Genomic DNA, 23,197 nt, shown 5'->3' with positions numbered 1-23,197 from the left:
ACTGCAGTTTGTGTGTGTGTTAGGTTCCTACACCATCGTGGAAACCCTCAGCCCAGTGGCTTTCCACTTTCTTGGGGCCTCGGCTCCCAGGGATCCTTCCTATGAGGCAGTGGTGCTTTTTCCAGTAGAGGCCAAGGTACAGACCTACAGACTCAGGCCCATTTTCTCACAGCTTTCAACTTAGGGCCACCTTTTCTTTCCCCAAGCCCTTAGTGGAGCAGTGGGAGGTGACTCGGCAGGGGTGAGGCCCTTCATCTTGGTCTCTGGCCCTGATGGTGCCAGTTGGGCCAGCTGGGAGGAGACCGCACACACGGGTGGGAAATTCCCACAGAGGCACCCATCAGACGCAGGTCAAGACGGGCTCCCTGGGGACAGGATGGGAAGCCAGGAGAGGAAGCCACCCCGGAGTTAGGATTTTGCGAAGGCTCTGGGGAGCCATTCCTTTCTTCTGATTTGACTGGCAGCACAAACAAAAACCAAAAGCGCTTTGGAGTCCTAATCAGTTTCCGGAAGCAGGCAGCTTCCCGGGGAAGATAAAGGAGGGGATTCTAGGATCCAAAGGGCGGGCTGGGTTCAGGCCTGGAGAACCGGGGAGGAGGCGGGGAGGACGGGCAGGGGGCCGGGAATAGAGGGCAGGGCCCCGGGTCCCGCCTCTGGCCGCCGGCACCGCCAGGGGGCGCCCTCTCAGGCTGTGGTCCAATGTCCAGCAGGCAGGGCCTGGGGGCGGAGCCGGGGCTGGTGAGGCGGGGCCCGGGCCGTGTTCCCGCCCAACCCGAGGAATGCGGCCTTTGTCTTGTCCCGCGTCCGCATTCCTGTCTGCGCAGAAATGTGAACAGGGTGTACACTGCGCGCCCTAAACGCAGAAGTTCGGTCCCCTCCCGTTGGAGAACGCTTGGCAGCGGCTTCGGGGGAGGGCCCCCTCTCTGCCACCCCCCAGAACCTGTAACACGTCCGGCTGGAGGACAGGGTACTGACGGCTGCCAGGCCAGCGGGGACTCAACACCAGCCCCAGGGTAGCGTGCTTTGAGACCAGATGTGGTTTAGAAAAGAAGGGAAACCCGATGTAGTCCACTGTGGCACGGAGAAGGCAGGGGAAGGGGTGGAAGGGAAGATGGAATCCACCAGCCTCAAGGGACAGAGTTCAGACCCTAGATTTGCCAACTTTAGGGCATACTGTGGCTGGTAAGGGTTGAAGAGAGGAAGGGAAAAGCAGAAGATCTAGTTTGGGATCAGGTGCTCTTTGACAAGCCAGGGAGGGACTAAATATCCAAGAGTCAAGGCTATTGTTTTTCCAGTGGTCATGTTGGACTATAAAGAAAGAGTTGGACTATAAAGAAAGCTGAGCACCGAAGAATTGATGCTTTTGAACTGTGGTGTTGGAGAAGACTCTTGAGAGTCCCTTGGACTGCAAGGAGATCCAACCAGTCCATCCTAAAGATCAGTCCTGGGTGGTCATTGGAAGGACTGTTGTTGAAGCTGAAACTCCAATACTTTGGCCACCTGATGCGAAGAGCTGACTCATTGGAAAAGACCCTGATGCTGGGAAAGATTGAGGGCAGGAGGAGAAGGAGACAACAGAAGATGAGATGGTTGGATGGCATCACCAGCTCGATGGACATGGGTTTGGGTGAACTCTGAGAGTTGGTGATGGACAGGGAGGCCTGGCGTGCTGTGGTTCATGGAGTCGCAAAGAGTCGGACACGACTGAGCGGCTGAACTGAAGCATTTAATTCATTCACCAAATATTTACTGAGCTGTGACAGTCCCTGAGCTAAATTCTGGGGGCACAGAGGTGAACAAGGCACCTCCTGTCCTTTAGGAGCTGACATTCAGATTCTAGAGACAGTTGCTGAAACACCCAGAGAGGGAAGAAGCCAAGGGTGTTGGGAAACATAAAAGAATAACCCAGATTGGGAGATCTTGGAAGGCTTCCAGGAGGAAGCTGCCAAGTGACCTGAAACGCCAATAGGAGTTAGCCCAAAAGATGGGTGAACCGCGTTCTAGAAAGAGGGAGCCTTGTGTTTGGAGGGTTTAGGGAACAGCATGCATGCTTAGTTGCTTCAGTCACATCTGACTCTTTGTGACCCCATGGACCACAGCCCACCAGACTCCTTTGTCCATGGGGTTCTCCCAGTAAAAATATCGGAGTGGGTTACCATGTCCTCCTCCAGGGAATCTTCCAGACCCAGGCATCAAACCTGCGTCTCTTGCATTGCAGGTGGATTCTTCACTTCTTGAGCCACCGGGGAAACCCCTGAAGGAAAAGCATGTGATCCAAACAGCCCCCTGAGCCTGCCTACCAGACCACCATCAGCAGCTGCCAGACTACCAGCTGAGTCACAACAAGGATCCGGGTTTCACCTCCGTTGAACTCATGACATTGGTTGGTTTATGGAGCCCCTGTTTTACAGAAGGCACAGTAGTGGACCTGTGTAGACTCAACATGATGCTTTGGAGTATTGTGAGATAAAGCCCAGAAAGGGTCTAGATGGCACCTAGTACCTGGTAGGTACTCAGTAAATACTGGCTGGTTTTCAGCGCCCTCCCTGATTCACCGGGAGATGAGCCCGGTGTGGTTGGTCATCACAAAGTTCCTTGGAAACATCTAAGGCACCTGGTGCTGTGGGTGCAGAGGACTGGGAGCAGAGAAGGGCCTCGCTTGGAGGTGTGTTGTGGGAACATGGCCTATGAGTGAGGATAGGAGGGTCAGGGCCAGGAAGGCTGCACTTGGGCAGGAGTCCAGAAAAGGAGTGATAAGAGCCAGATAAGAGCTGAAGGGGGAGAGAACAGAAAGCAGTGCTGGGAGATAGAGACTAAAGAGGCCAATGACCAGACTCAAGCTGATAGGCTGCAGGGTGGGCCCAAGGCCCCAAACCCACGGTTAGATCCCCACCTAGTATGGGTCAGAATGGAGCTGAGTACCGAAGGCCAACTGGGATCATAGCCAGTGCATCCCCAATGTCCCTGAGTGATGGAACAAGAACATTTATTCAGAAATTCCTGAGCCTCCCTCCCAGGAATCCTCCAGGACCTAAATTCTTCTGTACAGAGGAAAAGTGCAGGCCTTGGAATGGCCTCTCCAGCATTGTTCCTTGGCAAACGCCGGAAGATGGGTTTCCTGTAGCTTTGTTGTGCTGACATCCGAATCCGGACCCCTTCCCCAGTCTTTGCGGTGGGGGAAGGGAGGCAGAGGCCCAAGCAGTCGATGGAAAATAAACACGCACCTTTGCTCTTCTGACTTACTTCACGTTCTTAGAATTTCCTCTCTGAGCTCTGGTTTTGTTAGTTTAAAACTCCACACATTGGTCAGGGCTGGGAAAATCCCTTGTTGCCTTGGAGAGAGAGCTCCACACCAGGGGCAGAGCACAGTTCCAGCGCCTCGGGAGAAGGGCCAGCAGGCCTTCATCCTGGTGTCAGCGAGCTCCTGGTTCTCCTGGTTCAGCGAGGGAGACGCTCACAGCTGGGTGTAGAGTTTCCTTTTGCCACCAACTCATTCATTCATTCTTTCAATATTTATTGAGCACTACGATGTGTCCTGCACTGTGGTGGATACTGGATGAACTGGAAACATTGAAAATAATCTTAGGGGAAGATGCCATAATCAAGATGAGTAATATTAGGGGACTTCCCTGGTGGTTCAGTGGTTGGCAACCTGCTTGCCAGTGCAGGGGACATGGGTTTGATCCCTGGTCCAGGAGATACCACATGCTGCAGAGCAGCTAAGCCCATGAACTGCAACCACTGAGCCCACACTCTGCAATAACTGAAGTCACCACACTGAGACGCTTGCATACAGCAATGAAGATGCGTTGCAGCCAAAAATAAATAAGATGAATAATGTTTTAATGTGATATTTTTAAAAAATAAAAATCAATCCGTGGTGAACAAAATAGTAGAATTTTAAAAAAAGACAGAATTAGTAACATTTTAAATAAAGACAGAATTAGTAACATTTTTGTGTTGGGCCACATTGGAATTTGGGCCATGTGGGAAAGGAAGAATCAGTAATAGTGATCACAGGTTCAGAACTGAATACAGCAATGGCAGAATATCATACAAGTATTGAAATATCTCATGAAGTTTGCTTGTCAACATAGAAAAAACTCATGATATATTGTTGAGTGAAAAATAAGCTACAGAACCATATATAAAATATAAAGTATGGAGAAGGAAACGGCAACCCACTCCAGTACTCTTGCCTGGAAAATTCCATGGATGGAGGAACCTCGTAGGCTACAGTCCATGGGGTCACAAAGAGTTGGACACATCGGAGTGACTTCACTTTCACTTTTCGTATAAAGTATGGTCCTGTTAAAAATATATCTAGGACAGGAAACTATAGTCAGAACTATGGTTTTTCCAGTAGTCATGTATAGTTTTTCCAGGATATGAGAGTTGGACCATAAAGAAGGCTGAGCGCTGAAGAATCGATGCTTTTGAATTGTGGTGTTGAAGAAGACTCTTGACAGTCCCTTGAACTGCAAGGAGATCAAACCAGTCAATTTGAAAAGAAATCAACACTGAATATTCATTGGAAGGACTGATGCTGAAGCTCTAATTCTTTGGCCACATGATGCCAAGAGCCGACTCATTGGAAAAGAGCCTGATGCTGGGAAAGACTGAAGGCAAAAGGAGAAAGGGGTGGCAGAGGATGTAATGGTTAGATAGAATCACTGACTTGATGGTCATGAATTTGAACAAACTTTGGGACATAGTAGAGGACAGAGGAGTCTGGTGTGCTGTAGTCCATGGGGTCGGAAAGAGTTGGACATGATTTATCGATTGAACAACAAATGGAAACTCTAAGTGCATATGTCAAGATGTTAATTGCTTTCTCTTTTATTTTCTCTCTTATGGCCTTCTTTTTGTTTGTCTGTGCTTTTGTTTTTGGTTAACAGTAATACTTATATAATTAAAGATATTTCAAAAAACAAAAGAATTGTAGCAGAGCACAGGCTGTACAGTCAGCCCCTTTCTCGATGCTGGCAAGAGGGCTGAGCCAGGATTACCACTCCCACTTTCTAGATGAGGAGGCTGAGCTCAGTGAGGTGGGGGGACTCGAAGAAAAGTACCCACTGGGGCTTGGTGGAACCAGCCCTTGCATGCTGCCCTCCTGGGATTTTAATCACCAACAGCCCTGTGTGCTGGGTCTCTTGCCTCCCAGCTTCTTCCAAACAGAAACCTCTTAGCCTTTCTTCTTCTTGGCCAGCCGTTCCTGCATTGACCTACCTCTTCCACTGATGCTTTCTCAACTGAGAGCATAACTGTAGGAAGAAAACCTGCAAGAAATATCTGGGTGGATATGGCTGGCCCTCTCTGGGCTTGTGAGGGACTGAGTAAGGGAATGAGAAAGTATTTCCAGTGTCATGTTTTTCTCTCTGGCACAGACACACCCCACAGATTGGCATGAATCATAAGTAATTCTCTGAGGCCCCCGTCTGTCTGGAAATGCCTGGTGGTATTTCCCAGAGTTCAGAAGCCATCAGTCCTTCATGCCAGCAAACTTGCTTATTCCTCACGCAGCCGCAAACCTCTGACCGCCCCCTGGGGAGGGCACTGAGGGGCGAGGGCCCTGGGGCAGAGGTGTCACTTCTGGAGCCTGTGGCCACCCTGGGGTTATGCTTGCACAAGCCTCAGAGCTGAGACCTTCCTGACTCAGTAGTCTGACTGTGTTACGCATGGTACCTGTGGAGCCAAAAGAGAGGCGCGCTCTCTCTCTCCTAAGAAACAGGTTTCTAGGCTCTAGGCTACTCTTAGCAGTGTGTGGTCTCTGCTTGTCTACTGAATGCCATGAAAAAAGGGCACCCTTGCTTCTCAGTGTGGGTGTGCCAGATTGCATTTCTCAAAGATGGCTGTGACAACGCTCCCCTTGAAGCTAACTATGGCTATATCGCTAAGTTATGGCAATAACATGTAAGTGGAATTATGGTGTAGAAATTTCTGGAAAATTTTTTTCAAAGAGAGATGGAACGCCCTTCTGGTCTCTTTTTCCATACTGCAGCCTGCGCTATGGGATAGGATGGCTGGAGCTCTAGCAGCCTTCTTGGATCATGAAGAGTTAGGGTAGGGGAAAGCTTTATCAAATGCAAGAAACCCAGAAGTTATGAAAGAAAAGATGAACATGTTTGACTTGATTACAACTTTGCGTGGCAAAAGATAACACAAAGACAACAGATAGATTTGTCCTGGTTTATAAACCAGAACAAAGGGAGCAAAGAGTTTTTACAAACTGACAAGAAAAAGATAAATGATCAAATAGAAATATTAGCAATTTATTCAAGAGCAATTCTAAAGAGTCAAAAGATATGAAAAATCACTTAGTAGTTAGCAAAGTAGTTAAATCAACCCAAAAATAAAAATGAAAATTATTATTAATAGCTACTGCTTGTGGACCTGCAGAGAAAGAGTATTCACATACATCATTAGAAGAAATGTTCATTTTTATACCATTTCTAAAAGATCAGTCTGTCAGTATCAATTAAAAATTATTATATAAAATTAGCAATTTGATATATTATGACTTATATAAATTATATGTGTATAAATATATTTTGACTGCCAATCTATTCTTTATCATCTGTCTTCAAATATCTGCACAAGATGATGATAATTATTGTAGCACTTATCAAGTTATTCCATAGTCCATGGAATCAAAGTGAATGCCTATTTGTAGGTTGAGTAAGTACATCCACATCTAAGAAAGCTGTGCAGCCATTTAAAAGAATGAAATAGAGAAACGCCATGATGAATTTTCATTCAGTTCAATTCAGTTCAGTCGCTCAGTCATGTCCGACTCTCTGCGATCCCATGAATCACAGCACGCCAGGCCTCCCTGTCCATCACCAACTCCCGGAGTTCACTCAGACTCAAGTCCATCGAGTCAATGATGCCATCCAGCCATCTCATCCTCTGTCATCCCCTTCTCCTCTTGCTCCCAATTCCCCCCAGCATCAGAGTCTTTTCCAGTGAGTCAACTCTTCGCATGAGGTGGCCAAAGTACTGGAGTTTCAACTTTAGCATCATTCCTTCCAAAGAAATCCCAGGGCTGATCTCCTTCAGAATGGACTGGTTGATCTCCTTGCAGTCCAAGGGACTCTCAAGAGTCTTCTCCAACACCACAGTTCAAAAGCATCAATTCTTCGGCACTCAGCCTTCTTTACAGTTCAACTCTCACATCCATACATGACCACTGGAAAAACCATAGCCTTGACTAGACGAACCTTTGTTGGCATTGATAAATAAGAAAGGCAAGATGAAGAAAAGCATTTACAGCATTTAGGGGAAACAACAACTTAAAAAAAAAAAAAAATATATATATATATATGTGTGTGTGCTTATATGTTATATAACCAGGTTGGGCTTCCCTAGTGGCTCAGAGGTTAAAGCGTCTGCCTCCAATGTGGGAGACCGGGGTTCAATCCCTGGGTTGGGAAGGTCCCCTGGAGAAGGAAATGGCGACCCACTCCAGTATTCTTGCCTGGAGAATCCCATGGACGGAGGAGCCTGGTAGGCTACAGTCCGCGGGTTTCCAAAGAGTCAGACACGACTGAGCGACTTCACTCTCACTTTTCACTTTCATGCTTATATGTTATATGTATGCTTTGTTTGGGTCCTTCAAGAGTCAGTCCCCAAAACAGTATTAGACTTCAAGTTTATTGGGAAAAACTCCTGTGAGTGAAAATTGGGGAGTTTACTGAAGGAGACTGGTAAGGTGCATTTTAAAGAAAGATTTGGCAACTCAGATGGGTGTCCTTGAGTCAAAGTCCCAAGTTCCTGGGGTATGGAATCCTGAGAATAGGTCTGCCTCAGTGTCCCTGCCTTGACAGTTCAGCAACTGGGGAAGCCTGGCCTCAGTGCAAACACTACAGTCAGAGGTCTGAAGGCACAGTCCTCTGCTGTCACTTGTTCACACATGTGGATATGCTTGTGTATGTGTGTGTCTACATATGGATATCTGTGCATGTATGTATACATGTAGATGTGTGTGTATATATACATGTATATACACTTTGTAGATGTGTGTACACCTAGGCATAGAGACAAGTATGGCATAGAGACAAGATATGTAATAGGTTGTTATAAAGGTTATGGGAAGGTATCCTACCAAAAAAAAAAGAAAGAAAGAAAAGAAAAAATTGCACTATGCGACATCTGAAGAAGCATCTCAGTTTCAACCTGTTTAAAAAATGAATTCTTGAGCTAGCCCTCCTCCACTGATCAAACCTGGCTCTTCCTGAAGCCCTCCTCCATTTCTGACTCTTGTTTGTCTGTAGTTGACCTGTTTTCTTCCTGCAGGAAGCCTTTAGAATCTTCTCTTGCCCCTTATTCTGAAATCTCAGCACCGCTTGTCTTGCGGTGAGCCTGTCCTCATTTACTGCACCGGGTACTTGACAGCACTTAACACGCATCCTTCCGCTCAAGGAAATTCTCCTGTGATATTTTTACCCATCATTTCCTTCTCTCCATTTCCTCTGTACTTCCTTTGCTCATTGGTCTCTGACTGAGCCTCCAAATTTTCTTGTCTTTTTCTCTCCTGTCCTTTTTCTTTAGTCTCTCTGGATGATTTTCTCATCTCCAAATCTTCCTATTAAATCTTATCTGTTTTTATTTAGAATCACAGTTTTAATTTCTAAGATGTTTCTTCTCTGTCTTTAAAAAATATTCTGATCTAATTTAGCAGAAGCCATTTTCTCATCACTTTCACTTTATTATTTTTATTGACGTTTTCTTCTCCTCTGTGCCTTATCTGTTGTCTGCTTTACTCTGCCTTTTTTTACATTTAATTAATTAATTAACTTTTGTCAGCTGTGTCTTCCCTGCTGTGCGAGAGCTTTCTCTCATTGCAGCAAGCAGGGTCTATTTTTGCTGTGGTGCATGAGCTTCTCACTGGGTGCTTAGCTGGAGCTTTGCGTCACTGGAGAGTGATGGGGGATTCAAGGGTCTGTTGGGGGAGCCCCAGGAGTCAGTTTCTGTGGGTCTTTCCTCTAAGGCTTTTTAGTCCCTTTTGAGAATGATATAATCTGCCTTTGGTGATAGTGGTTGGGGATATAGGGGAAAGGGGTTGTGGGCTCCTCCTTCACACTTGGACTCTCATCCAATGCCCTGTTTAAGTGCTGGATCCCCCTTTGCCCTCTGTCATGCCCTGGTGCCCCCTGAATCTGGAGTCCCTAGGGTTTAACTTCCCAGTTTGCTCTGGGTGAGAGAGAAGCTAGCCTGCTGCTAGTGGGGAGGGAGGCAGGGTCTCACTGCTGGTTCCCTGCTTTCCACTCCAGTCCCTCCTGCAGTGCCCGTGTTCTGAGAAACCAGGAAGCTTCTGGTGGGCAGGTCTCTCCGGACTGGCACTCGGCTTTTACTTTGCTCATCTGGCACTTACTTTTCCTCTTTTATAAACACACTAACATCTTTGCTCTGTTAGTTTCTCCCCTCTCCCTTCTTCCATCTACGGGTGGGACTATATATATGATTTTATATTTAGATATATATGTATACATATACCATGTATATATATATGGGATAGATCATACACTATATATGTGGGATACACACACATATGTGGGATATACCACACACACACACATATAGATGGGATATATCATATCCTATATATATGGGATATCCATCAGTTTAGCTCAGTTCAGTTCAGTCACTCAGTCGTGTCCAACTCTTTGCAACCCCATGAAACACAGCATGCCAGGCCTCCCTGTCCATCACCAGCTCCTGGAGTCCACCCAAACCCATGTCCATCGAGTTGATGATGCCATCCAACCATCTCATCCTCTGTTGTCTCCTTCTCCTCCTGCCCTCAATCTTTCCCAGCATCAGGGTCTTTTCCAATGAGTCAGCTCTTCGCATCAGGTGACCAAAGTATTGTAGTTTCAGCTTCAACATCAGTCCTTCCAATGAACACCCAGGACTGATCTCCTTTAGGATGGACTGGTTGGATCTCCTTGCAGTCCAAGGGACTCTCAAGAGTCTTCTCCAACACCACAGTTCAAAAGCATCAATTCTTCATAGTCAGCTTTCTTCATAGTCCAACTCTCACATCCATACATGACCACAGGAAAAACCATAGCCTGACTAGACAGACCTTTGTTGGCAAAGTAATGTCTCTGCTTTTGAATATGCTGTCTAGGTTGGTCATAACTTTCCTTCCAAGGAGTAAGTGTCTTTTAATTTCATGGCTGCAATCGCCATCTTCAGTGATTTTGGAGCCCAGAAAAATAAAGTCAGCCACTGTTTCCACTGTTTCCCCATCTATCTGCCATGAAGTGATGGGACCGGATGCCATGAACTTAGTTTTCTGAATGCTGAGCTTTAAGCCAACTTTTTCACTCTCCTCTTTCACTTTCATCAAGAGGCTCTTTAGTTCTTCTTCACTTTCTACCATAAGCGTGGTGTCATCTGCATATCTGAGGTTATTGATATTTCTCCCAGCAACCTTGATTCCAGCTTGTGCTTCCTCCAGCCCAGCGTTTCTCATGATGTACTCTGCATAGAAGTTAAATAAGCAGGATGACAATATACAGCCTTGACGTACTCCTTTTCCTATTTGGAACCAGTCTGTTGTTCCATGTCCAGTTCTAACTGTTGCTTCCTGACCTGCATACAAATTTCTCAAGAGGCAGCTCAGGTGGTCTGGTATGGCCATCTCTTTAAGAATTTTCCACAGTTTATTGTGATCCACACAGTCAAAGGCTTTGGCGTAGTCAATAAAGCAGAAATAGATGTTTTTCTGGAACTCTCTTGCTTTTTACATGATCCAGCGGATGTTGGCAATTTGATCTCTGGTTCCTCTGCTTTTTCTAAAACCAGCTTGAACATCTGGAAGTTCATGGTTCACATATTGCTGAAGCCTGGCTTGGAGACTTTTGAGCATGACTTTACTAGCGTATGAGATGAGTGCAACTGTGCGGTAGTTTGAGCATTTTTTGGCATTGCCTTTCTTTGGGATTGGAATGAACACTGGCCCTATCCATACACATGTATAGTCCTGCAGTCTGCATCTTCACTCATTGCCAGGCCATGGGCATTGTCCTGTGCTGCACGCTCAGGTCTTGGATGTATTAAACTATCCCCTTACCACGTCCACATGCAGGATCTTGTTCAGAATCTTCAGCCCTGAACCAGGGCTGCTGGGAGCTTCCTGTGTGTCTGGGGTAGTGTTCTTGATCCTCAGTTTTTAGGACCCTGCTGCTCCCAGCTGGGTTGGAGGCCTTCACACCATGTCTCTGCTAGGAAGTGTTCGATGGAGTTGGAGAGTGGCTCTTGCCCTTCTGGGAGAGGATAGGTGTGCAGCAGGGTGCTGGTGAAGGACCTGGCTTCCCTGCCAATCGGCCCATCACAGTGCCTGACGCTGAGTCACTCCCATTATCTCCACTTTTCTAGGGAGGAGGCCTCGCCACCTGCCTAGGGCAGCACCCTGAGTCAGAGATGAGGCTCCTGTCCCACCTGCCTCCACTCTCCAGCCCCGATTCCCAGGTCCGAGTTCTGGGCAGGCTGCCACAGACATGCCAGAGAAAGGGCAGGCAGGCTGTAAGGTGGCCTGACAGCCTGGGCTGAGGAAGTCTTCAACGGCATTTATTTGTTTCTTGAATAAGTAGGATATCCATAGACTCTTCACATTCTTGGATTTGAACATGGTGAGATGTCCCTCACATTTCTGTAGCACAGCCAAGAAGCTCTTCATTAGAGCAAACTGGTGCTAGTTTCTTGTGTATTCTTAAAGAGATACTTCAAAGAGGAAAAAGGGTTGGAGAAGATCCACACTTCCTTCTCCGGAACCCCTGGGGGCAGATGAGTTTGAGATTTCGGAATTCAGAATTTACAAAGGTAATGTGTATATGTCACATCCCCAGCAGAGTCTGTGATAAAACACATGAAGATTTTAATAAAAGAGATGTTATCAGCCTTAAGTCAGTTCAAATTTTGCTACCAAATGTATTTGTGCCAAATTTCCTAAAACGAACAGAAGCTTTTTTTTTTTAGAGAGTTTTGAATTTCAAAATTGTGGATAAGTGTATTTGGACTTGCGCTTATACAACTCATTTAAAAGCTTATGGTAGTATCCTGCACACACGGGATCAGTACAAAGGAGCTTCTTTGCATCTGCATGGTATTCCATTCTACACATGCACCAATCAGTTTAGTCTTTTAAAGGACATTTGGGTTGTTTGCAGTTTTCTTCCCAGCTGCACCAATACTGCAGTGAATACACTGTGTACTCATTTAGCACATGTGCAAGCATATCTGTAGGATAATTTCCTAGCAGTGAAATTGCTGGGTCAATAAATAATAGTGTTAGTTAACATTTGCATGGCAGTTACTAAGAGTGGGGCACTAGAGTGGGTGCTTTACAGTTACTAATATATTTTAATTCTCTTGAGCATCTCCAAAGGTAGGTACTATTATCATCCCATTTTACAGATGAGAAAAACTGAGGCACAGAAAAGTAGGCTACCTGAACAGCTAAGATTCAAACCAAATTTCTGGGACTCCAGTTCATTCTCTTAATTGTTCTGTTCTACTGCCTTTTGAAGATCATGGGAATTTGCCACTTAGGAGGCTGTTGCCAAATCACCTTCCGAACAGTGTGACCAATCTCCATTCTCACCAGCACAGTGAGTGCCCTATCTCCACGCCAACGCTGTGCTGAATCAGATGTTTTGATCTTTGCCAATCTGATAGGTGAAAATGGTGTCTCTGTATAGTCATGATTTGAATTTCTTTTACTGTGAGTCAGGTTGAGCATCTCTTCATCTAAGGGCCATTCATACTTATTTTCCTATGAGCCATCCATTCATATCTTTTGCTCATTTTTCTGTTTGGTTATGTCTATGACTTTTGTTGAGTTTTTTTATATCTTGGGAGGATGAATTTCTCGGTGATTCCAGTTACACAGAGCATTTCCCAGGTACTTGTTCATCTTTTGATTTTGCATGTGGCAAATTTGGGGCAGAATATTGTGAGGAGGTGAATGAAGGAAAAGCCTTCGGTGTTGAGAAGTGGAGGGAGGGGAAGACAAAACAGATTCTCGGAGGAGGGGAGGAAGGTGATGGCGAGATTGAATGGACTGCTTGTGGAGACTGAAGCCAGGCCTCAGGTATGATCCACTCAGACCAGCAAATGGGAGGAAGAGGGACTCCATGGCAGATGCAGAGATGTCTCTTCAAGAAAGGACTGTCTGGTGGCAAGGCTATGGTCAGCTCAAAGCTGTAGAACTGTGGACTTCTCCTGGGTTCACCCAATTTTCAGAACAAGTTTAAGGTCTCCTTGGGGTGGCCTTGGCAAACGACTGAGCGAGGTGGTGGTACAAGGGCCCAGGCATTTTCAAGCTTCCCCCACCAACCCTGGACAACCCTGGGCTCTTCTGGCCCCTGGTGGGCTGGCAGAGAATGCTAGGTCTGCCCTGAAGTCTGGAAGCTCCGATCGTGTTTCTCTCCCTTCTTTTAGAGGCTTTATCTCCTCTGCCACACTTCCCCTATAAATCATCTTGCATTCCTAACTCTATCTCAGCATCAGCTCCCTGGAAAACATTTGCAGTCCAGACTCCTGAAATTTTCTGGTAAAAATTGACGTAAAACTTTAGAATTCAAGACCTATTCCTCAGTTTAAAAAATTTCACTGAAATGCATTTCATACCTAAGTCTAAAGATTTGTTTGTTTTCTATTTGGTGGTGACTTGTAAGTGTCCTTCGGATTGGACATAAAGCAAACATCTTGGCCTGTGGTTGAAGACAGTTGGGTCTGCCAACACCTGGGCGGGGGTTTCTGACCTCAGCTCAAAGGCTGGAGAGGCAGTGTGGAGTGGCTGGCAGACCAGAGGTCTGGGGTGACTGACCAGGTAGGCCAGGACCTCTGGACAGGTCTGTGGAGTAAGGAATGTGGGAGCACCTCCATCACTGGCCCCAGGTCTGAGAACACATCATGCAGGATGTGGGGCTCAGAACAGGCTTCCCCAGCAGCCACAGGAGGACCTGAGCGTGCTGCCCTCATGGGCAGCCTCTCTCTGGCCCAGCCATCTCTCCTGGGCCTGCTGTCATGTCCTGACTGGCGTCCTACCCTCTGCATGGTGCCAGAGTGACCCATTATACTACATCTTGGCCTTAAGCTTTGGATGTTAAAACCTGGAGTTCATCTGCCTGACCTGCAATTCAAGGCCCTTCATACACTGGCCATGCTCCTCCTTTCCAGTCACTTTTTAACCACCCCCATCCTTCATTCCACAGTCACAGGACCACTGGCCAGTCTGAAAAACCCAATTAGTCTCTCTGCCTGAAACACCCTCTCCTTCTGTCTCTACCCTTTAAGGCCAAGCTGATATATCAGCTCCTCAGATGTGAATTCCAGGGAAAGAGATAAAGGAGATAGAAAAGTGTGGCTTCCATTTGCCATGTTCAAATTTCCTTAAGAGACTGCAGTAAATATTCACAGAGCTCTCAATTAGAAAACCTCTCTCCCCTACCTACTAACCCACAGAACTGCCACGTCTTCTCAGTGTGGAGCCTGGACCACATGCGAGTTGGGTTATATGGATTACACATTCATTCCTGGAAGACAGTCTAACAGGCAGTTCTTGGCCATTCTTCCCATTTTCATTCGCTGTGGGCCACCCCTGTTTCCTCCTTAGCCACAATCATTGATCAACATTAAAACCACTAATTTGTGTCAAATTTCGCCACCAAGATTGCCTGAAATGTTACAATGCAATAGCATATAAGTCAGCCTGAAAACACTTGCTGAGCATGTAATATGGGTGATGAACGGTGGTAGGTGGAAGGTCAGTGGGTTACCAGGAAGCATAATATGCAACCGATGACCTGCTCCCGTGGTAACAGATTGCCCCATTTGTGGGCATAGCAAATATCAGTCAACCAGTGGCTATGTGTGGTAGGTGACACAGGTCCTGAGGGACAGTGGAGGCAGCCGGGGAGCACCTCCCACAGGAGGGGGGGTGTTGAGATGGTTTTGAAGAGTGACTGTCTTCTCACTCTTAGCGAGGAGGGCCTCTCAGGAGACAGTGGCTCCATGAATGACTCAGGAAGAACCCTGCTTATTTTGTTTGATGAGCCTGGGATGCATCAGATATCTCTATAAAGCACTGGTTGTCAACCATGGCTAATATTTTAATTACTTGGAAGCTTGAAAAAATGCTGGTATCTGGGTCTCACCTCCAAGGAGCTTGGCTGAATTGGCCTGGGGTGTGGCCCAGGTGTTGGGAATTTAGAAAGCTATCGTGGTGATGTATGGTGTGTAAAGCAGGGAAGCATCCTGAAAATGTGATGCAGGCTGAGCACCTGGGCTGCACAGCAGTTCAGGCAGTGCAGGCTGTCAGCCCTTCAACCCGCAGGCACACACCTGTTGCTGGCACTTCTGAGGCATGCCGCTCATTTCAGCCTCCTGGACAGTGGCCACTCCAGGGAGGGGCCCGGGGCTTAAATCCAACTCACACACCTGGTTCCCAGAAATATTTCTCTACCAGCTTCACGGTAAGCAGTCACGGTTGTCGAACAGGCTGTGAGCTGCTGGGCTTTCCCTCTGCCCTCAGTGCCTCTCCCCTGGAGGCTTCCTGAAGCCCTGAAGCTGCAGCCGTCGGGGACTCAGCTCCCAGGACAGCCCTCCTGAAAGGTTTCCCACAGACACGTCTACGTTCACAGGCTGGGCAGGGGTCTGGCTTGGACCACCGAGGTGGTGCCAGAGCGGGTTTCTCTCCCTGTGTTTCCTGGCACGGAGCAGGGCCTGAATAAACTCCAGCTTGCCGTTTGAGGCTCTCTCCACTCAGTGGTCTCAAGAATGCTGTTCCTCATTTCAGAGAATTCTGTAGGTGTGGCTGGTGGCCGCCAGTCAGCATGCCAGGTGAGGACCGGGCGCCAGTCCCAGGTTCGAGCCACGGAGGCCACTGCCCTGCTTCCTTTCAGCAGCTCATCCGCTGTCCAAGCAACCGCGGGAAAGGGCGCAGAGGGGTGACGTCATGACTTTCTGATAAGAGAGATTGCTATATGCTGGGGTTTACAATCGAGGTGAGAGATGAAATGCCTTAGCTCAGAAGCCTTTTTATCTAGTTATTTATTTTAAAGTAACCTTGATTTTGTTTTTAAGTGATACATGTTCCTTGTTAAAAGAAAAAAATGCAAAGGGCAACACACCCAGAACACATTGAAATCCCACTGGCTCAAGAAAGCCAGTCTTTTTAACACTTGGTGAGCAACTTCGAAGGTCAGTGCTGCTGGTACTGGTGTATGCGCTGGGCAGGGGCATGAAGAACTTGACCTCTGAAAGCCCTCTCAGTGCTGGGTCTGCTTCAGTGATGGCGATAGCCACGTAGCCCCCCTAGAGACCTCCCACTACCCTGCCTTCTTGGGAAGAATGTCCAGCGTGCCCAAACCGGAACCAGTCCAGGCAGAGAGGATGCCGAGCTGGTGGCTCATCTTCCTCGGGTCTGGTCGGAGCAGCCTCCTGGCAGTCATATGCAGTCAGCTCCCTTGCCTCACAGTCCTCCAGCTATGCTAAGAATGCGAGCCATTTCCCATGGGGCTGGCAACTGAGAAGCAGTTCTGAGCCCAACCTCCCCAAATATCTGCTTTGCAAACAGATAAAGCAGGGAAGCATCCTGAAAATGTGATCTTAGGCCCTTCACCTTAGGCAGTGTGCACATCTGCTTGCCTGCCAAGAGTGTTTCTGCTTTGAGAGTCCATCATGGAGTTGTTAGGGAGCCAGCTTGGGATGTGGTGTGTTCTCCAAGGGGTCAGAGAACAGAGAACTTTCTGGACAGAGCCTCTCAGGAAAATGAGGACCAAGTAATGACCCAGGCTTTTTGCAGAGGTCTGGCTTCTGTTCCTATTTTGGGGTAATTCAGGTGCCTTTTCGGAGAAGGCAATGGCACCCACTCCAGTACTCTTGCCTGGAAAATCCCATGGATGGAGGAGCCTGGTAGGCTGCAGTCCATGGGGTCATGAAGAGTCGGACATGACTGAGCGACTTCACTTTCACACATTGGAAAAGGAAATGGTAACCCACTCCAGTGTTCTTGCCTAGAGAATCCCAGGGATGTCTGAGCTGCCTTCACTGCATTAAGAAGCCACCTGGAACAGCCTTTGGCCTGCCCAGTTCACAGCACCCTCTTTTGTGACCTGATGGGGTGGGGCAGTGGCAGTGCTTGGCAGATTGTGAGGGGGGCAGAAGACTTGACTTTCTGAGTTGCTCTCACCTTCTGAGAGGCTCTAGCATGCCTTGCTGCACCACTGCAGGTATGACTGGACCCCAGTGACCTACATAACCTTCCAGACGTAGGGCAGGGGGGAGTCCTGACTCATTCCAGGGGAGTCTGACTTGGGAAGGGTAAAGGGTGGGGAGAATTGATAATTCTGAGATGTTGAAACAACCTCAGTGTTCAGGGATGGCTCAGAATCATGATATGTCCACAGGTTGGACAGATCATGTAAAAATCATTATTGTAAATACTATTTAACAACATTGCAAATGTTCATGATACAATGCTAGGTGAATAAAAGGAAGAGATGCATATTTTTGACACACCAAAAAGAAGAGACTAAAAAGGGATTAAATAAATAACAGTGACTACCATGGCTATTATGGATATCATTCTTTTAAAAGAAAGGAGTGGCTTTAAAGTCAGACAGATCTGAACTATTGGCTTAGTTATAGTTCTCATTAGAAGTGACCTTGGCAGTTAGCTTATTATCTCTGAGACTGGTTCCTCATCTGTAAAATGGGCATAAAAATTCCTGCCTTACAAGATTCCTGTGAAGATAAATCAGATGATGCATTTCCTTCCTTCTTGCCTTCTTTCCTCCTCTCCCTCTCTCCCTCCCCCTGCATATTTCTCACTAACACAGCACCCTGCAATTACCCACAAAGAATTCCACCACTGAGTCATCGTTAGATCTGCCTGGTGCTCTCTCTCTTAGAGAAGTGCATCTGCCTGTTTGTGCTCAAGCAGAGCTGGAGCCCACATGCTCTGATAAGGAAGGACTAGAGTCCAGACCACCAGGGACTGGGGAGGTCTGTTTTGTTTTTGCTTTCAGAGCTGCAACCCTACCTCTGGCCCCCAAGTAAAGTTATAAAGGCCGTAGGGTTTGAAACAGGGGTTTGGGACCAATCTCTTGCAGCTCGGCTGACACCATACACTGAAATGATCCCGTTCCCTTCTCTTCTGTTGGGCTGTAGCCAGATTCATGGTTCCCAAAGCAGGTGCCCCGGAGGGCAAAGACTATTTCCAGTGGCCAGTGGACATTCATGTTTCATTTCAAGCAGTAATATAATGGTATAACAGAAGTGACAGAAAACTGAACTAACACAAAGGGAAACATTGCATTAATAATAGTTGGGGTTGTACCCAGATATGTCAAATACCAAGAAGGAGCCAGGGAATGACTGAAGCTTGGGGGCCACTCCCTGCCCTCTTGCATCTATCTTCCAATTCTGACTCAGCTTTGTCTCTTCCAGTATCTGCCCTGACTCCCTCTCACTACAGCAGAGAGATCTTCCTAGAAGGAAACCTTTGCTACAAGGCGGTACCCTCAGGAAGAAGTCTGGACTGCTCCTTGGCAAGGCCTCCGAGGCCTTCTAGGATGGTTTCTACCTGTCCTGTGAGTTTCTCTGCCCATCTCATGACCTCCTCTGCCACCGTCATCCTTTTCCACTTTAGATTCCTATACATGGATCTCCAAACCCAGCCTTCCAGCTGCATCTCTGAGTCTTGGGATGTGTTGACTCCCCTTCCTGTAACATCCTTTCTTTCTGTCTTAAGAGCTACTATTCAATCTTCCAAGCCTTTTCAATGGTCTCTTTCCTCTGTGAAACTGGTCTATTGCAAAGGGTTAAGCCCACTTCTATCTTGAAAACCATTTTATGACAGGGAGCCCAGAGCTGCTGCTTCCCTGACTGTCTCCTCAAAGAGGAGGGCTCTGTGGACCCTGAACTTTTAGTTCAGGGTTCTGGAACTTTGTACATTAGTGGGTATATGACAGGTGCTCCTGTACAATGTCACATGACAATGTACATGACATTGTACAGGAGGCAGTGATCAAAACCATCCCCAAGAAAAAGAAATGCAAAAAGGCAAATTGGTTGTCTGAGGAGGCCTGAAAAATAGCTGAGAAAAAAGAGAAGCAAAAGACAAAGGAGAAATAGAAAGATATGCCCATCTGAATGCAGAGTTCCAAAGAATAGCAAGGAGAGATAAGAAAGCCTTCCTCAGTGATCAATGCAAAGAAATAGAGGAAAACAATAGGATGGGAAAGACTAGAGATCTCTTCAAGAAAATTAGAGATACCAAGAGAATATTTCATGCAAAGATGGGCACAATAAAGGACAGAAATGGTATGGACCTAACAGAAGCAGAAGATATTAAGAAGAGGTGGCAAGAATACACAGAAGAACTATACAAAAAAGACCTTCATGACACAGATAATCACGATGGTGTGATCACTCACCTAGAGCCAGACATCCTGGAAAGCGAAGTCAAGTGGTCCTTAGGAAGCATCACTACGAACAAAGCTGGGGAGGTGAGGGAATTCCAGTTGAGCTGTTTCTAATCCTACAAGATGATGCTGTGAAAGTGCTGCACTCAATATGCCAGCAAATTTAGAAAACTCAGCAGTGGCCATCAGCCTGGAAAATGTCAGTTTTCATGCCAATCCCAAAAAATGGCAATGCCAAAGAATGTTCAAACTACTGCACAATTGCACTCATCTCACACACTAGCAAAGTAATATTCAAAGTTCTCCTAGCCAGGCTTCAACAGTACATGAACCGTGAACTTCCAGATGTTCAAGCTGGTTTTAGAAAAGGCAGAGGAACCAGAGATCAAATTGCCAACATGTATTGGGTTATCGAAAAAGCAAGAGAGTTCCAGAAAAACATCTATTTCTGCTTTATTGACTATGCCAAAGCCTTTGACTGTGTGGATCACAACAAACTGTGAAAAATTCTTCAAGAGATGGGAATATCAGACCATCTGACCTGCCTCCTGAGAAATCTGTATGCAGGCCAAGAAGCAACAATTTGAATTGGACATAGAGCAACAGACTGGTTCCAAATTGAGAAATGAGTATGTCAAAGCTGTATATTGTCACCCTACTTATTTAACTTATATGCAGAGTACATCATGAGAAATACCAGGCTGAGTGAAGCACAAGCTGGAATCAAGATTGCTGGGAGAAATATCAATAAGCTCAGATATGCAGATGACACCACCCTTATGGTAGAAAGCGAGGAAGAACTAAAGAGCCTCTTGATGAAAGTGAAAGAGGAGAGTGAAAAGTTGGCTTAAAACTCAACATTTAGAAAACTAAGATCATGGCATCCGGTCTCATCACTTCATGGCAAATAGATGGGGAAACAATGGAAACAGTGAAAGACTTTATTTTTGGGGGCTCCGAAATCACTGCAGATGGTGACTGCAGCCATGAAATTAAAAGACGCTTGCTCCTTGGAAGAAAAGCTATGACCAACCTAGACAGCATATTATTTTGCCAATAAAGATCTGTCTAGTAAAAGCTATGGTTTTTCCAATAGTCATGTATGGATATGAGAGTTGGACTTTAAAAAAGTTGAGTGCTGAAGAACTGATACTTTTGAACTGTGGTGTTGGAGAAGACTCTTGAGAGTCCCTTGGACTGCAAGGAGATCCAACCAATCCATCCTAAAGGAGATCAGTCCTGGGTGTTCATTGGAAGGACTGATGCTGAAGCTGAAACTCCAACACTTTGGCCACCTGGTGCAAAGAACGGACTCATTTGAAAAGACCCTGATGCTGGGCAGGACTGAAGGCGGGAGGAGAAGGGGACAACAGAGGATGAGATGGTTGGATGGCATACTGACTCGACGGACATGAGTTTGAGTAAGCTCTGGGAGCTGGTGATGGACAGGGAAGCCTAGCGTGCTGTGATCCATGGGGTCACAAACAGTCGGACAGGACCGAGTGACTGAACTGAACTGAACTGAGCTGACAGGTGCTCAATATTAAAAATATACAATAATTCAGCTACTACTTATGAAGTGTTCTCCATGTATTATCTCATTTAATCCTCACAGCCTCCTTCAGAGAAAGAAACTATTGACACATCCATCTTAGACATGAGTCTCAGAGATGTAACTCATTTGTTGCAAAGCTGAGAAGTGGCAGGATTCCAGCCCAGGCTGCCTGACTTTTGTGTTGGGCCCTTAGCTCATCACCATCTGCAGTCAGAGCTGCCCCTTGGTGGGGTGCACCAGGCAGGTCTCTGGCCCTACTTGGGTCATGGGGCTCCTTCTGGCCACCAGGTGTGGCCACAGCCCCCAGGGCTGGAACACTCAGGCTCTTGGGCTACTCTATAAACAGTACTAGGAAAAGCAAGAGAAAGGAGAAAATAGAGTTGAGTCAGATGCCTTGTGGAATTTCTAACCTTTTTTGAATTCTGGGAAGAGAAAATAAATGGCCATGCTTATTCCAAGTATGTGAAACTAATAAGGGGCTACCTACTGTTCACATGTAAAAATTTCTGCCAGTTGACACCTGCAAGCTAGAGGCCAGGAATCTGAGACCCAGATGCTCTGATCTGGGGCCCCAGGATCCCGGGGCTGGCAGCTGGCCAAGAGGGAGGAAGCAAGAAGGGAAAGGAGTGGACAGGACAGTCCTCCCAGCCCTGGCATTTCCTGCCGGAAGAATGTGGTCCTTGTCTCTGGAATGTGGGTGGCCCCTCCTGCAAGGAAGGGGAAGTGAATGGCCACCTCCCTCCAAGCCTCCACTCTGGCTGGGCTCCCTTGCTCTTGGGGGCACTGGGGTGTCTAGTCCAGCCCCACTCCTCAGCAACCCTCTCTGAGAAGAGGTCCCGCCAGTCAGAGCTCCAGAGAAACACTGGGAAGGGCAGTTCATTAGCTATCTTCAAGCACGTGCACATCCATGAGTTCAGTCAATGAACATTTATTCCTTCATTTGATGTGTGTCCTGGGGCTGGATGTAATGACAGATATTGAGGAGTTGGAGGCATCTGGGAAGGTCTAGATTGAAGTTTTTCACATGCACGTGCTGGGCCCCTAATCTAGGAATTGGGACTTTTGGAGAGAGGTCTGGGCCTGAAGAATTTGAAAAACTCCTCAAATAATATGGAGCAGAATGTCTGGCTCAGATACAATGACCAGATTGGAAGCATTTCTGTTCACATTCCTATCTCTCTGGAAAGGTGGAGGCATGATCTCAGGCTTGAATTCATTCATTCATTCATTCCACTGGTATTTAGTTTAGTTTTTTTTTTTTTTAACTTAAGCTTATTTATTTTTAAGTAATGTAAGTAATATATAAATCCATTCTTATTGTTAAAAAACCAATCCAGAGTGCCAAAGAACTCAAATAGAAAATTTCCAGGACTTCCCCCGTGCTCCAGTTGCTGACTCTGAGGTCCCAATGGAGGCGGCCCAGGTTCAAGCCCTGGTCAGGGAGCTAGACCTCACACACTGCACCTGAGAGTTTGCATGCTCCAACTAAAGCTCCCGCATGCCACAACTAAGACCCAGCACAGCCACATAAATAAAATATTTTTTAAAAAGAAAATTCCCTTTTTACTCCATCACAACCATACTCCCCTCCCTGGAGATACTGTCATCAGTACACTGAGCACCTTTTAGACACATCTCTAAGCTTGGAGAGGTATGTCACACACACATGTCTGTGTGTATAGATATGTACATATACCAACACCTCGTGTTCTTATATTTATTTATTTATTTGGCCATGCCACCCTGCCTGTGGGATCTTAGTTCCCTGACCAGGGATCGAACCTGAGCCCTCGGCAGTGAGGCCCCAACCACCGGGCCACCAGGGAATTCTCTATTTGCATATACCTGGAATAAGGTGCTTTTTCTATAAAATAGGATATTTCACTGGTGTTTACTATTTATTGAACACTAGGCCTGGGGTCGCAGATTGATCCTGGTTCTCTGGGGCTCTCACAGTGTGAGGGCCCATTGAGCCACCCCTCTCCTCTGCAGAGCTCCCTACTTCGTTCTCATAAAAGCCAAAATCCTTACAGTGAGCTGGTGATCGAGACCCATAGAGTGTCTTCCTTTGTACCTCCCCCACTGCCCCAGCCCTGCTCAGGCCTTTGTTCTAGTGGCACCTTCCACTGCCAAGCTCCTCCCTGAGGTCGCCTCTGCTGACTACCCAAGGCTACCGCTTGCCCCCACCTGAGCACTGCTCTCC

General features: G+C 46.8%; 1 long non-coding RNA gene across 2 annotated transcripts in view; it reads left to right on the top strand.

The window, feature by feature from the left end:
- LOC139184541 (uncharacterized) overlaps nucleotides 1-3,238 on the top strand; it is a 43,501-nt gene extending 40,263 nt beyond the window's left edge. Inside the window, exons 1-2 of one of the 2 annotated variants that reach the window (XR_011568048.1) lie at nucleotides 704-1,589; nucleotides 2,219-3,238. This is a non-coding gene — a long non-coding RNA (uncharacterized lncRNA). Of the gene's footprint in view, nucleotides 1-703; nucleotides 1,590-2,218 lie in introns of those variants that run through there. The other variant, XR_011568047.1, reaches the window with a different exon arrangement.
- The last annotated feature ends 19,959 nt before the right edge of the window (nucleotides 3,239-23,197 follow it).

This window comes from Bos indicus, chromosome 1 (genome assembly GCF_029378745.1).
Source record: "Bos indicus isolate NIAB-ARS_2022 breed Sahiwal x Tharparkar chromosome 1, NIAB-ARS_B.indTharparkar_mat_pri_1.0, whole genome shotgun sequence".
Classification (NCBI taxonomy): domain Eukaryota; kingdom Metazoa; phylum Chordata; class Mammalia; order Artiodactyla; family Bovidae; genus Bos; species Bos indicus.
Note: the sequence above shows the minus strand (reverse complement) of the source record. Positions and strands in the feature narration are given on the sequence as shown.